This window comes from Salvelinus sp. IW2-2015, linkage group LG27, assembly GCF_002910315.2.
Source record: "Salvelinus sp. IW2-2015 linkage group LG27, ASM291031v2, whole genome shotgun sequence".
NCBI classification, from domain to species: Eukaryota; Metazoa; Chordata; class Actinopteri; order Salmoniformes; family Salmonidae; genus Salvelinus; species Salvelinus sp. IW2-2015.
Genome location: NC_036867.1, coordinates 19,580,976 through 19,592,834, shown reverse-complemented (window position 1 = coordinate 19,592,834; position 11,859 = coordinate 19,580,976).

The following is an 11,859-nucleotide window of genomic DNA, read 5'->3' as shown; positions in this document are numbered from 1 at the left end:
TACATTTAATGATCAGAAACGCTTGGGACATGGGAGAAAATGCTCCCCAAGTGAAATTTCAATTTTAAAAAGCAAGGTTTGGTAGGATTTAGATATGTGCATAATGTCTATCCTTAGGTAAACACATTTTGAAGGGGAATAAGTGGGCAGATTTTTGTTGTTATTCAATAGAAACAAAAACTTTAGATAGGGGTGTTTTGCCCCAATATCTGGGCAAAATGTCCCCTGAAGATTAGTGTGTTAAAATCCATTTTATTTTGTAATTTTTTTGTAATTGACTCCTAAAAGCTAAAGTCTAGGTATCTTATTTTAATTAAATAAATCAAATATCAGAACAAAATGACATTGCACATCTCACTATTAATATCCTCACTATATTGAGGTTTTGATGTAAGTCAATGGTACATTTTTTATTACATTTACATTTGTTCCCTTCCTGTCCAAATCATCCTAAAGTTTCTCAAAATTGATTGTGTAACTCAAAGAAGTTACTTATAGATGATTTGAAAAATGATAATATACAGTGCATAAAAACCGGAAATATCACATTTACATAAGTATTCAGACACTTTACTCATTACTTTGTTCAAGCACATTAGGCAGCGATTACAGCCTCGAGTCTTCTTGAGTATGACGCTACAAGCTGGGCACATGTATCTGGGTTTCTCTCATTCTTCTCTGCAGATCCTTTCAAGCTCTGTCAGGTTGAATGGGGAGCGTCGCTGCACAGCTATTCTCAGGTCTCTCCAGAGATGTTCGATCGGTTCAAGTCCGGGCTCTGGCTGGGCCACTCAAGGACATTCAGAGATTTGTCCCGAAGCCACTCCTGTGTTGTCTTGGCTGTGTACTTAGGGTCATTGTCCTGTTGGAAGGTGAACCTTCGCCCCATTCTGAGGTCCTGAGTGCTCTGGAGCAGGTTTTTTTCTCTGTATTTTGCTCCGTTCATCTTCCCTCGATCCTGACTAGTCTCCCAGTCCCTGCCGCTGAAAAACATCCCCACAGTGTGATGCTGCCACCACCATGCTTCACCGTAGGGATGGTGCTAGGTTTCCTCCAGATGTGACGCTTGGTTTTCATGCCAAAGAGTTCAATCTTTGAGAGAATCTTGTTTCTCATGGTCTGAGAGTCCTTTAGGTGTCTTTTGGCAAACTCCAAGCAGGCTGTCATGTGCCTTTTACTGAGTCGTGGCTTCCATCTGGCCACTTCACCATAAAGGCCTGATTGGTGGAGTGCTGCAGAGATGGTTGTCCTTCCGGAAGGTTCTCCCATCTCCACAGAGGTACTCTAGAGCTCTGTCAGAGTGACCATCGGGTTCATGGTCACCTCCCTGACCAAGGCCCTTCTCCCCCGATTGCTCAGTTTGGCCAGGCTGCCAGCTCTTGGAAGAGTCTTGGTGGTTCCAAACTTCTTCCATTTAAGGATGATTGAGGCCACTGTGTTCTTGGGGATCTTCAATGCTGCAGAAATGTTTTTGTACCCTTCCCCAGATCTGTGCCTCGACACAATCCTGTCTCGGAGCTCTACGGACAATTCCTTCGACTTCATGGCTTAGTTTTTGCACTGACGTGCACTGTCAACTTGCACTGACGTGCACTGTCAACCTTATATAGGCAGGTGTGTGCCTTTCCAAATCATGTCCAATCAATTGATTTTACCACAAGTGGACTCCAATCAAGTTATAGAAACATCTCAGGGATGATCAATGGAAACACAATGCACCTGAGCTCAATTTCGAGTCTCATAGCAAAACTATTTCCGTTTTTTATGTTTAATACATTTGTACAAATTTCTACAAATCTGTTTTCACTTTGTCATTGTGAGTTATTGTGTGTAGATTGATAATGGAAAAAAATATTTAATACATTTTAGAATAAGGCTGTAACGTAACGCAATGTGGAGAAAGTCAAGCGGTCTGAATACTTTCCGAATGCACTGTAAATGCCGTATAATTGATGGTCCGAACACATTCTGTCCCTTATCAACAAGAATGAAAATAGTCAAGACAACTAGCTTAATCGAGCCTCCGCCAGGTATATCTTAATACTTTCCGAATGCACTGTAGGTACCATTGACTTGTATTGATTGCCCTGGGTGCATTTTGCCACCACTGGATTTTGCCCCAAACATACTCACTTTAAATTGTACTACTTTATTAAAAATCTAAATTCTCTCTTATTATTTAATTATGTAAGCAATAAGGCATAAGGGGGGGGTGATATGTGGCCAATATACCACGGCTAAGGGCTGTTCTTAGGCACTACGCAATGCAGCCCTTAGAGGTGGTGTATTGGGCATATACCACAAACCCCTGAGGTGCCTTATTGCTATTATAAACTGGTTACCAATGCAATTAAAACAGTAAAAAATCATTTTTTTGTCATACCCGTGGTATACAGTCTGATATACCATGGCTTTCAGCCAATCAGCATCCAGGAGCCAAACTACCTGGTTTATAATTACCTTTAGGCTCCCCTACTGGTATGTATTTACGTGTATAGATCTAACATTTCTTAAAATTGACAGAAAACAGAATATCATATTATAGACTGAACAAAAATCTAAACGTAACACGCAACAATTTCAAAGATTTTACATTTACAGTTCATATAAGGAAATCAGTCAATTGAAATAAATTCATAAGGCCCTAATCTATGGATTTCACATGACTGGGAATACAGATATGCATCTGTAGGTCACAGATACCCTAAAAAAAAGGTAGGGGCGTGGATCAGAAAACCAGTCAGTATGGTGTGACCACCATTTACCTCATGCAGAGCAACACATCAGCTGCGCATAGAGTTGATCAGGCTGTTGATTGTGGCAAGTGAGATGTTGTCCCACTCCTCTTCAATGGCTGTGCGAAGTTGCTGGATATTGGAGGGAACTGGAACATGCTGTCCAAACATGCTCAATGGGTGACATGTCTGGTGAGTATGCAGGCCATGGACGAACTGGGACATTTTCAGCTTCCAGGAATTGTGTACAGATGGGGGCAACATTATCAAGCTGAAACATGAGGAGATGGAGGCAGATGAATGGCACGACAATGGGCCTCAGGATCTCGTCCTGGTATCTCTGTTTATTCAAATTGCCAATGATAAAATGCAATTGTGTTCCTTGTCCGTAGCTTATGCCTGGCCATACCATAACCCCACCGCCACTATGGGGCACTCTGTTCACAACGTTGACATCAGCAAACCGCTCACCCACACAACGCCATATACATCGTTTGCCATCTGCTCGGTACAGTTGAAATCGGATTCGTCCGTGAAGAGCACACTTCTCCAGCGTGCCAGTGGTCATCGAAGGTGAGCATTATTCTCTAAAACGACATTGAAGGCGGCTTATGGTAGAGAAATGAACATTCAATTCTCTGGCAACAGCTCTGGTGGACATTCCTGCAGTCAGCATGCCAATTACATGCTACCTCAAAACTGGTCTGTCATTTGGAAAAAATGTAACACAGTGTAAATTGCTGTGGGAGCGCAATAAAACCAGTGAGCTGTGATAAATTACTCTTAGCTAGTTCCAGACTAACAAGTTGATTTGCCAAAGTTTGCTAATCTTTTGTTTAGACAGCAGCACAAATTGGGAAAATGTGAATCATGAAATACGCACCAAATCCAAAATGCACATAGCTCAGTATTTTCCAGTAAGATATACACCTACGGAAAGAAATCAAACATACTGTGTCAAAAACCCAGTTACTACTAGGTTCCTCTTTGCAGTTTCAAGCTTCCACACTTTGTCATTGGTGGGCTTAGAACCGCTGTTGTCATGGTTCTGTGGTGTGGAATGGCTGCGCTTTGCTTTGTTGAAATGCATATTATCATGTGTGACACTTTGAAGTTTCTTCACCCCTATGATTTCTAGACTGGAGATGCGAGCCTGGCGAATTGCACACAGATGTGCAGAAATTGGTCACATAGTTTGAGCGTTATCTACTTCGCAAAAAAGCTGAGAAAGGTCAACTGTTATAATAGTTTGCAGAGACCTGAGGAAAATAAACTTTGGACTGCTATGCTACAACCCACATGAAAAAAATACTATAGTATTCCCTGTAGTGTTTTTGCAGACTACTGTATTTACTTCATTGTCTTTGTTTGATTATCTTTGACATAGAAGGTTTCACCTACAGAAGAAATAATGAAAGAGTACATTTTCCATAACCTGCATGTAGAACTGGGGTCTGACCAGATAGCTCAGCACTTCTGCTGTTTTATATGACATTTAGAGAACACAATATATGGAGTATATTTGGCATGAAGGTTTCTCATTTATGGATGGCACAAATTGCGGTATGGGGAGGGGAATGGGAAGGGTATATGTAAATTAAATACTGTAGCATTGACTATAGTTAAAGTGTAGTGTTTTTGCGGACATTATTAGAGTTTTTACTACAGTATTATACGCAAATAACACTGTAGTATTTACTAAAACATTATATAGTAAGTACTACACATGATCGAGGGACATTACAGTGTGTAGTATAATATTCTATAGTATACTACAGTTTACGATAGAATTCTATCGTAAGTACTGTAGTATTCTATTGTAAACTGTAGTGTTTCATGTGGGAGGGTGGCAACACAACAGCAGTTTTCCAAACAGCACTAGTCCCAAAGTAGTGATAGGAAATGTAACACAGACAAGCTAGCTCAGTGCAATTATTAATCTTATCACTATTGCAATTGCCTCACTGCAATTTAAAGGGACAATACACTTCAAAATCTAAGTTTGTCCTATATTTTCAGACCTCACAAATGATCTTGTGTTTAAATAAATCCATGTGCCAGGCCATTTGTTTTGTACATCCAGTTATATAGCACAACCCAAAATGAAAGGAAAAGATAAGCACAAAAACCTTTAAATAATATGGTGCTTATCTTTTCAACTCGGTGGAAGTTGCGGTGGGAAAAAAAACTTTTGAGGTTTGAAAATATTTGAGAAACTTTGATTTTGGAGTGTAATGTCCCACTAACTAGATACATCTGTATAGATAAATAACTGGCATGCTCTCATATCCAGCGAATTTACAATGTTTTGTTGAGAATCTTGAATGGCACCATCCATCTGGAAGTCATAGAGGAAATTTGTAGCAAGGACTTAATCAACTGCTATCATATGGGCCACCGACTCGATATACGGCTGGTAGGCCCAACTAAACAGTTTCACATGTCTCCGCAGAGATTCTCCGTTGCGCATCAGTCGTCTGGGCAATTTTAGCAATGGGGCTATGGAAGGAAATATGTGGGTTAGGCAAAATTCTCTCACTGACTTTATATCTAGTGATGGATTAATGTGTTGACAATCATCAGTGTCCTTTGGGAACCAGCGCACCGCTGTGGATTGACTGATATGGACTCATGACCAAAAAGTCAAGAGTTCAAATGTTGGTTAGGAAAATGTTACGCTCTAAAAAAAGGCTGGGTTAAAAACAACCCAATCTGGGTAAATATTGGACAGAACACATGTTGGATTATTTTGACCTAGCCAGTTGGCTCACAAACAACCCATTGCTTTCTTTAAATTGGGTTGCTGAGGCTGGGTTATTGAGCTATGAGCCACTGGGTCAGATCAGAAAACTGGATGCATGGTTTAGTAGGGGCGTGGCTTTCCTGTAGTTATTTTTGGCCACCCGTGAGAGTAAATGTCAATATGTTCTGTTTTATGGTCAACACATTCAATTCTAATTGAATATTATGTTATATATTACTGTAAAAAATTATCACATTCCTTGTGTATGATCATATATTTTGATACATTGAATGTTAATATTGTGAAACTATGTTATACATTTTGTACCTCCTGTTTCAGGAAGTGATGTCACTGAGTACTGCCCCAATATATAGGACCTTCTACCCCCACCTGGGATATGGATGCCTGATGAAGAACTAACGGTCGAAACGTTGTTATAAATAAATATCACCTGGGAGCATGAGCAGCAATGTGCTGTGTTTTCCTTTCTGTTTTCCCTGAAATAAAAGACCCCAGAAATGTTTCATAATGCTCAAAAAGCTAATTTCTTTCAAATTTTGTGCACAAATTTGTTTACATCCCTGTTAGTGAGCATTTCTTCTTTGCCAAGACAATCCCTCCATCCACCTGATAGGTGTGGCATATCAAGAAGCTGATTAAACAGCATGATCATTACAGAGGTGTCGTTTGTGCTGGGGACAATAAAAGGCCACTCTAAAATGGGCACTTTTGTCACACAACACAATGCCACCGATGTCTCAAGTTTGAAGGGAGCTTGCAATTGGCATGGTGACTGCAGGAACGTTCACCACAGATGTTGGCAGAGAATGGAATGTTAATTTCTCTACCATAAGCTGCCTCCAATGTTGTTTTAAAGAATTTGGCAGTACGTCCAAACGGCCACACAACCGCAGACCACGTGTAACCATGCCAGCCCCGACCTCCCCATCCGGCTTCTTCACCTGCAGGATCGTCTGAGACCAGCCACCTGGAAAGCTGATGAAACTGAAGAGTATTTATGTCTGTAATAAAGCCCTTGTGCTGGGAAAAACTCATTCTGATTGGCTCCCCAGTGGGTGGGCCTATGCCCTCCCAGGCCCACCCATGGCTGCAATAATTTAAAAAAAATCTTTCAATAGGTGCTAATCTTTGGATTTCACATGATTGGGCAGGGGTGCAACCATGGCTGCACCCCTGCCCAGTCATGTGAAATCCACAGATTAGCGCCTATTGAATTTATTTTAATTGACTGATTTTCTCATATGAACTGTAACTCAGTAAAATCGTTGAAATTGTTGCATGTTGAGTTTAAATATTTTTTCAGTATAAATATTTTGTCATTTGTATCACACTGGGCTGAACTACACTCCAATGTATTTTGTAACAAGATGCTTTTTAGAGCTGTAATTTTTATTTTCTAAATACAAAATACTTTTCTATACCATTTATTATAGCGGTTCATAATTTTGTGCCCCCCCTTTCACCCTGCATTGGTATCAGAAGTCTGATGGCACTATGGTGTGATAAGAGTGTCTGCTAAATAACTAAATATCAATGTGTATGTAAAAATGTATAAAAATTAACAATTGCAAAGCATGCTGAGTATTATTCTTATGAGCTCCTCCCCAAAACAAGGCCAATAATAATAACACTCAGTGTGCTTTGCAACTCATTTTGGTATGTTCATTTTCACATATACATTTTGGTAATTTAGCAGAAACTCTTATCCAGAGTGACTTACAGCCAGTGTGTTCAACTAAGGAAGATTAACAACAACATATCACAGTCATAGCAAATAAAACGTTTCCGTAACTGTTACTGAGAATGTTGTTGCAGTTTGTGCCAGCTACTTTTAAAATACTAAATACAGTTGAAGTTGGAAGTTTACATACACCTTAGCCAAATACAATTAAACTCAGTCTCTCACAATTCCTGACATTTAATCCTAGTAAAGATTCCCTGTTTTAGGTCAGTTAGGATCACCACTTTATTTTAAGAATGTGAAATGTCAGCATAATAGTGGAGAGAATGATTTAATTCAGCTTTTATTTCTTTCATCACAATCCCAGTGGGTCAGAAGTTTACATACACTCAATTAGTATTTGGTAGCATTGCCTTTAAATTGTTTAACTTGGGTCAGATGTTTCAGGCAGCCTTCCACAAGCTTCCCACATTAATCCCACAATAATTTGGGTGAATTTTGGCCCATTCCTCCTGACAGAGCTGGTGTAACTGAGTCAGGTTTGTAGGCCTCCTTGCTCGCACATGCTTTTTCAGTTCTGCCAACAAATTTTCTATAGAATGGAGGTCAGGGCTTTGTAATGGCCACTCCAATACCTTAACTTTGTTGTCCTTAAGACATTTTGCCACAACTTTGGAAGTATGCTTGGGGTCATTGTCCATTTGGAAGACCCATTTGCGACCAAGCTTTAACTTCCTGACTGATGTCTTGAGATGTTACTTCAATATATCCACATAATTTTCCTCCTCATGATGCCATCTATTTTGTGAAGTGCACCAGTCCCTCCTGCAGCAAAACACCCCCACAACATGATGCTGCCACCTCTGTGCTTCACGGTTGGGATGGTGTTCTTCGGCTTGCAAGCNTCCAAACATAACGATGGTCATTATGGCCAAACAGTTCTATTTTTATTTCATCAGACCAGAGGACATTTCTCCAAAAAGTATGAACTTTGTCCCCATGTGCAGTTGCAAACCACAGTCAGGCTTTTTTATGGTGGTTTTGGAGCAGTGGCTTCTTCCTTGTTGAGCGGCCTTTCAGGTTATGTCGATATAGGACTCGTTTTACTGTGGATATAGATACGTTTGTACCTGTTTCCTGCAGCATCTTCACAAGATCCTTTGCTGTTGTTCTGGGATTGATTTACACTTTTCACACCAAAGTATGTTTATCTCTAGGAGACAGAACGCGTCTCCTTCCTGAGCGGTATGGCGGCTGCGTGGTCCCATGGTGTTTATACTTGCGTACTGATGAACGTGGTACCTTCAGGCGTTTGGAAATTGCGTTTGGAAAGGATGAACCAGACTTGTGGTCGACAATTTTTTCTGAGGTCTTGGCTGATTTCTTTTGATTTTCCCATGATGTCAAGCAAAGAGGCACTGAGTTTGAAGGTAGACTTCGAAATACATCCACAGGTACACCAATTGACTCAAATGATGTCAATTAGCGTATCAGAAGCTTCTAAAGCCATGACATCATTTTCTGGAATTTTCCAAGCTGTTTAAGGGCACAGTCAACTTAGTGTATGTAAACTTCTGACCCACTGGAATTGTGATACAGTGAATTATAAGTGAAATAATCTGTCTGTAAACAATTGTTGGAGAAATTACTTGTGTCATGCACAAAGTAGATGTCCTAACCGACTTGCCAAAACTATAGTTTGTTAACAAGACATTTGTGGAGTGGTTGAAAAACAAGTTTTAATGACTCCAACCTAAGTGTCTGTAAGCTTCTGACTTCAACTGTATTTATTTTAATTCAAGACATCTCTAAATACAAATATTTTGTAGTTTATTTTGATAAATTGATCCTTATGGTATTTTGTAATTGTATTTTCTAATTATTTGTACATTTTTGCCCGTCCCTGCCTACAGTAATGTATCCCTTTCCTTGTGGTATATAGCTGGGAAACATTTGCTATGTCCAATCAACAAAATTCAGGAAAGAAAAAGGGTTCCTCATCAAGTAACCGAGACAAAATTAATCAAGAGGATGGGGAGAAGAAATCCTTTTGATGCACAAAACAAGCTGTTGGTTTGATCTTATTCATAATTTGGCCCTGCGAATGAAATGAAATGCTTAGTGAGATGAAGTCTCCAGTCACTTCATTAACCCTCATGGTTCTTAATTCCTTTTCTGAGCAGCCGAGTTCAAGTAAATGTGTTGACCATAAATCATATCGTATCTTCGCAAATCCTTGTGAACAACATAGCTGTACACTGTTAGATGTTTTTGTAATTTTATCAGTAACTTACTGTACTAATCAACAGTATGATACTGTATCAACTGAATACAGTAGATTACTGTAGAATGCACAGTAAAATACAGTACATTTGTACTACAGCACACTAACACCTATCTGTAATTTCAACAGTAAAACACTGTACAATGCATAGTAAAATACGTAAATGTGTTTAACAGTGTTGATTCTGGCACATTGTGAGAAAGTGTTGTGGGTGGGGAAATAGTCTCTGGCTCATTAACATATTTTAAGGCATGCCTTGTAAGAGGATATATTTGTGAGAATCCTGTACCCCCACATTATACAGTAATATACTGTATTTTTGTAATGTGGGAGTCGGGAAGCAAGTTCAGGGAGTGGATCATTTAATGAACAAAACAAGAAACACGAACAACACACAGACAAGAAACAATAACACCTGAGGAAAGAACCAAGGGGAGTGACACATATAGGGAAGATAATCAAGGAGGTGATGGAGTCCAGGTGAGTGTCATGAGGCGCAGGTGCGCGAGATGATGGTGACAGGTGTGCGGGATAATCAGCAGCCTGATGACCTAGAGGCCAGAGAGGGTACATACGTGACAATTTTATGGATTCTCCAAACTCAACAGTAAATTACTGGCCAATTGCTGCCAGTAATGTACTGTAATTCAGAATACATTACCATTCCGCCTTATTGTAGCTACAAAAATCATTCTCCCTCGTTAACATATTTTGAAGCGTCTTGTAAGAGGCTATATTTGTTGCACCCATTATGTGGTAGTGGTTCCCTAACAGTTAAATATATGGGACAGAGTCGAGTGACAGCAAGTCTGAAACCGTTAATGGTTCGCCATGTCTATTTTATCTGGTTTGCTATGTAGTCACTATCAGTTTAGAGGACTTTGTTAAGGCCAGAAGTGCAAGTGATATCAAACACCAAATGTCAGCTGGTATGCTGTAATATATAATACAATATTCACTATTAACAATTGCTGATTTTATGTTCACTACAATTCAACAACAAAGTTCTGTTTTGCTGTATATTTTTTGCAGCATACTGTAAATTATGGTGCATTGTGGAGAATTATTGCGGAAGGAGAATCTCTGGCTCATTAACATATTTTAAGTTGTGCCTTGTACAGTAAGTGGCTATATGTTTTGACCCGTTAGTGAGATTCCTGTACCAATTTAAGTGATATGTGGTAGTAGTTCCCTAATAATTGAACAGATCAGAGTGGAAATGGGTATTAAACCTTTTAATAGTTGAATATTTACTCATATCCAATTAATCTGTTTTGCCCTGTAATCAAGGACATTTTAGAAGCCTTTATTCATGAGGCTAGAAGTGCATGCCATATAAAACACCCAGTATTCATAAATATGCTGTAATATTCAAAGACAACCTGCTTGCGCTAATCCCTTGTAATTACAGTAAAATACTGTAGAAATAATTTTCTTACAGTTAATAGTCACTGTTACTGTATTGTACTGTGATTCATTGCTCTGGCATCAAGTTACTGTGAATATCTCAGCATTGTATTGGGGCTCCCGAGTGGCGCAGCGGTCTAAGGCACTGCATCTCAGTGCTAGATGCATCTCTACAGACCCTGGTTCAATTCCAAGCTGTATCACAACCAGCCATGATTGGGAGTACCATAGGGTGGCGCACAATTGGCCCAGCGTCATCTGGATTAGGGTTTGGCTGGGGTAGGCCGTCATTGTAAAGAAGAATCTGTTCATAACTGACTTGCCTAGTTAAATAAAGGTTACAAAAATTTTAAAACTTTTCCAACAAGATATCTTGTTGTAATTACAATCACAATGTAATCCTTAACTACAACAACATTTTCAGTAATGGTTATGGATACTTTTTACTTGCTATGACTGTGATATGTTTTTTTTTAATCATCCTGTAAATTACCAAGGACAAGAGTGCCCGCTAAAAAATCTAAATGTAAATGTAAATGTAAAATGTATTGGAATTACATGGGTAATTCCAATAATATACCGTAAATTAGATTTCACTAAAATTTTCGGTACCGTAAAATGGATTACCGTGAAATGGATTACAGTAGCTGTGATGTAACATCATTTACAGTAACTTACTGAACAATTGCTGCCAGTAAGTTCCTGTAAATTTTACAGGAAATATTTTACAGTGTAGTCATGGAAGAATATGGAATATGGTTGAAGTTAACTCACAGGCACAAAAGTATCAATAGCAATGATAATCAAATTGCATAAATACACTAAATATTTGATGCACGCAGTCTGTCATTTATTCAGGCCTAATACATATGAAGTTTTCAACAATGAAAACAGCAATGAGGTTTAAAAGAATCAAAGCAGTGCTCCTTTCAATAGTTTGTAGGACCATGCATCCCACATGAGCAATGAAAGTGGAAAGTGCATAATA